The following is a 4779-nucleotide window of genomic DNA, read 5'->3' on the forward strand; positions in this document are numbered from 1 at the left end:
GCAGGACAGGTTTTAATAGTCCTCTTTTGGGGATGGGAAGGCCTGGAGGATTTAAGGTTGACCAAGGTGAGCAACACGACACCAAAATCCAGGCTCTGGCCTGGTTAGCCACACTTTCCACCACATCACTGACTGCTCTTTCAGCCTGATCTTGAGGTTCCTCTGTAAATGAGGGGTCCCTGCCAAAGAGGATGAGGAAGACTAGCATAAGAAAGTCCCAACTTGGGGCAATATTGAGACAAGAGACAAGTCAGGGACATCCTCAAGCTATGCTGATGCATGAGACCACTGCATCTCTTCCCAGCAGGCAGCACAGGGTGGACACACAAGTGGGGCCCAGAGGCTCCCAGTCCAGGGCCTCTGAAGGTGTCTCATCTGCAGCTGCGGCACAATGTCAACTCCCAGCTCAGGCCTGAGGCTCAGCGACTCAGGGACTCTCCTAATGCCTCCCCGCCTTCACATAAACCCAGGCAGATGTAGCAGTGATGAAATCTTATGCATTTGACCCCTACACTGAAATGTGTTTATGCTCCCCAATTTAAGGTTTGTAATGGGTTTTTCTCATGGGAATGATTATTTGATGCTGAATTTTATAAAGGCAATTGATAAGTTTACACAGCCAAAAGAGCTCTGGCAATTGTTTGCAGATTCAGACTCCATAAAGAGCCAAATCAGATCATTTAAGACCCCCTGAATCCATTGCAGGGCCAAGATTATGCAAATTGACAAGCTAAAAATAAGTAATTCATGCCGAAATGGTGCTTATGAAATCAGGATGCTGCTCTGAATGGCTGCTGCTGGGAGCTGCCACAATCCCTTCCTCCCTTGTTTTCCTCCTTCGTTGGTTCCTTCTCTCCCCTGCTCACTTTCCCAGTTAAGGTGGCAGGAAGATGGTGTGGGTGAGATGCTGAAAGTGTTCTTTGCCTGAAAGTTTCCTCAGTTAGTTTTTAAGTTTTTCACATGCAGTTTTGAACAATTTGCAGGGAATACAAAGGTCTCCAATGTCAGGATTTTTTTATTTGTTTGTTTTTAATCACAGTGCTGGGCAGGGCCTAGACCGTGAAGAGATCCCATCAAAGAGAAGGAAAATGAGTCTTGAAATAGTTCATCTATGACAAGCTCTTCAGCTGGCCTCAAATACTCCCCCAGGTGATCTTGGCATTAGACCTGGGCACTGAGGCTCCGCACACAGTAGAGGAGGCTGGGTCACCAGTGGGAGTCTGACTTGCTCCAAGTCTCCCCTCCCGGACATTCCCCGAGAGTCCCTGAAACTGAGGCCTGCCTTGACTTCAGCCACCAGAGCCCTCACCTAAAGGCCTGGCCAGAAACAAGACTGCTGCAATTGAGGAGAAAATCAGCCTAGACTCTGCTCTGGTCAAATGTGATAGATTGGCCATGCATATGCATCTCCTCTCAGCCCTGAATAAGAAAGTATCAACCAACAAAAGAATGAGAAGGTAGCAGATAACGGAGGAAGAGTTTCAACAAGATTTTGGAGGACAGGATGAAGATGGATGAGTGATGACTGCCTTAGAGGAACAAAGGAAGCAAAATCTCTGTGCCTGCAAAGGAGCTACCCAGATGGGAAACAAATAGAGCTGGGCCAAGAGATTCAGGCTTCGAAGCACCAAGTACTTTGGAAGCAGAGGTGAAATATGAGGCTGAAATTCTTGGGAGTTGTTGAAAATCTGTACAGACAGCAGTTGGCTCATCCAGGTCCTCACAACTATCACAGGCAGCCAGGCAGCCATCCTGATCGCCTCACCTGTGCAGGAGATGGGAGATTTACTCTCTGGGAAAGGTAAAGCAGAGAGGCTCCAGTTCGGAGGGCAAAGGCTAGATGAGAAACTGTGGTCCCCCAGACTTTTCCCCTGCCTTACTCACAGAAGCAGACAACCAAATGTATATGTGTCCTGGCAAGAAATAGGAGATCATTCTCTAGAGAAATTTAACAACTCCAGAGAAAAGACCTCCAGTTATTGATATTAGGGGGTGTTCTGGTTTGCTAATGCTGTCCGTTATGCAAAATACCAGAAATGGATTGGCTTTTATAAAGGGGGCTTATTTGGTTACAAAGTTACAGTCTTAAGGCCATAAAAGTTTCCAAGCTACGGCGTCAACATGTATACCTTCACCAAAGGAAGGCCAACGGCATCTGGAAAACTTCTCTTAGCTGGGAAGGCATGTGGCTGGCATCTGTGGATCCTGGGTTATGTTCCAGCTCCTCTCTCAGCTCCTGTGCATTCTTCAAAGTGTCCCTCTTGGCTGTAGCAAGCTCACTCCTTCTGTCTGAGCTTATATAGTGCTCCAGTGAACTAATCAAGGCCCACGCTGAATGGGCGGGGCCACACCTCCGTGGAAATTATCTAATCAGAGTTATCACCTACAGTTGGGTGGGTCGCATCTCCATGGAAATACTCAATCCAAGAATTACAAACTACTCAACACTAATATGTCTGCCCACACAAGATTGTATCAAAGATAATGGTGTTTTGGGGGACATAATACATTCAAACTGGCACAGGGGGCTCCCCCATAAGATGGTTGGCTCACCCTCTAATCACACCACTGTGAGGATAACCCATGGACAAGACTTTTCCCCACTCTACACCCTCCCTCCCCCAGGGTTTCTAATGAGGCTTCATTCTTCATTCCAATCCGAAACAGAGACCAAAACTAGCAAAAGTGAAGGAAAAAACTCAAAGAAAACCAAAACAATAATGGCACTGGCACAGAAGAATACTTGGGGGAAAAAAAAAAAAAAACACTCATACAGAAGTTATTGTATCCATAAAGATATCCAAGGAAAAAGGGGCAAAGAACTAGAAAGGGTTTATTTTGGGTTAAATAGTACATTCTAAAACAACCCAGAGACAGAATAAATACTTATCCCATAAAAAGAAATAAAAATCCAAAAGATATCTTACTTTCCAATAGCAAAACTAGATGCTAGAGAACAGTGGAGTAATGTTTTCAAAAGTCACAGGGGAAAAGGTTATCAATCTAGAAATCTACAAATAATTAAACCATTCATAAAGCATAAGAGTAAAATAAAGATATCAGATACAAAATTCAATACTTTTTTAAATGCAGGAGTAAACCAAAAAAAAAAAAAAAACAAACAAAAAGAAAGGCATGGGGCAGACCTACCTCAATCTAGATGGCAGAGTGAGATGCTTTAGGGCTCCATTTCTCCACAAAAGCTTTGAACCACCAGCGAGAACTGACAGAAACATCTTTCTCAAACCTCCAGAAAACAGATAAAGGACTGCAATAAAGAGTGAGCACTGAATAAGAAAAATCCTATGTAAAAGTGGTAGGATCATACTTCCCTGGCAGGAGAGATACCCTGATCATGAAGGTGGTTTTCCCAGGGCAAGGCTTATCCATTGCACTCTGATGTGCAGACCCCTGTGATTTCCCCAAATGTGGGAAACTTGACTGCATAATTTTTGGTGGTGGGAGACTGCATTCATGCTCTCCCTTATTTAAAAAAAGAAAGTGATAGGATCTTCTGGTGCCCTGGGTGGCCCCTCCCCCACCTGCTCAGCACAGAGCCAGTCCATGCTCCCATTGCAGATCCCTGCTCCCAGTTCTGCAGGGAGCAGAGTAACCCTCATGCACTACTGGGAGCAAGTATGTCTGACCTCACTTGTCTGATGGTGGCCTGAGGAACTCACCATCCCAGAATTTGCCCTGTATTTAGAAAGTGGCTCACAGAGCCCTCCTAAAGAACACCATAGGAGAGCAGTCAGTGGCTGTCTGGGATAAGGGATTGCTACAGTGGAGTGCACAGGACCATGAGGAAACTGTTTCTTAGGGAAGAGGGGACATTTGTATCTGTGTAAATGGGAGAATTCCTAGAGCCACAAGTACATGCCCAAGACACATGTACAGAAAGGATCAGGGAGGGCCCTATACCTTGGCCTTGACCTGCCTTCTTCACCTCCTTCTTCTTCCTTTTCTTCTTCTTCTTCCTCTTCTTCTTCCTCTTCTTTTGTTAGCTCCTGCCATTCAAGAAATGCGCCATCATAGCTCTAACTGGATAAAATCTTAAGGAACAGATGCCTCTAAATTCCAATACTAACACACTAGAATATTAGAATGTCCAGGTTTCAACAAAAGATTACAAAACACAGAGAAAAAAGGAAGTGATGGCTGGAAACGGTCAAGATTAAAATAATAGAAACCACCAATGAGGAGGACCAGAGCTGGGACATAACAGACAAACACTTTTAAAAATTGGTTCTAAATATGCTAGAAGAGCTCAAGGAAAACATTGACAAAGAACCAAAGGAAATCAGGAAAACAATATATTAGCACAAAGTGAATATCAATATAAATGGAAATTATGAAAAGGAATCAAACAGACCTGAAGACCACAGTAACAGAATTTTTTAATTCCCTTGAGGAGTTCTAAAGTAGAGTGGAGTTGACAGAAGAAGGAATCAGTGAACTTGAAGATAAGACAATTGAAATCATTCAGTCTGAGCAGTAAAAAGAGAAAAAAATTGAAGAAAAGTGAACAGAGCCTAAGGAATCTATGGACACCATCATATGTACCAATATATGCATTATGGGAGACCCAGAAGGAAAAGAAAGACAGAAAGGAGCAGATAGAATATTCAAAGACATAATGGCTGAAAGTTTCCCAAATTTAATAAAAGACATGAATACACACATACAAGATGCTCAACAAACTCTAAACAGGATAAACCCAAACAGACCCACACCACAACACATTATAATCAAACTATTGAATGCCAAAGATAAAGAGAG

The 4779-nt window shown here is 43.6% G+C and overlaps 1 non-coding gene across 1 annotated transcript; it reads left to right on the forward strand.

The window, feature by feature from the left end:
• The first annotated feature begins 3324 nt into the window (after window positions 1-3324).
• On the forward strand, window positions 3325-3487 carry LOC119510438. Its single transcript, XR_005211937.1, has one exon. It is a non-coding gene; the product is annotated as a U1 spliceosomal RNA (small nuclear RNA).
• Window positions 3488-4779: the final 1292 nt, after the last annotated feature.

This window comes from Choloepus didactylus, chromosome 1 (genome assembly GCF_015220235.1).
Source record: "Choloepus didactylus isolate mChoDid1 chromosome 1, mChoDid1.pri, whole genome shotgun sequence".
NCBI classification, from domain to species: domain Eukaryota; kingdom Metazoa; phylum Chordata; class Mammalia; order Pilosa; family Megalonychidae; genus Choloepus; species Choloepus didactylus.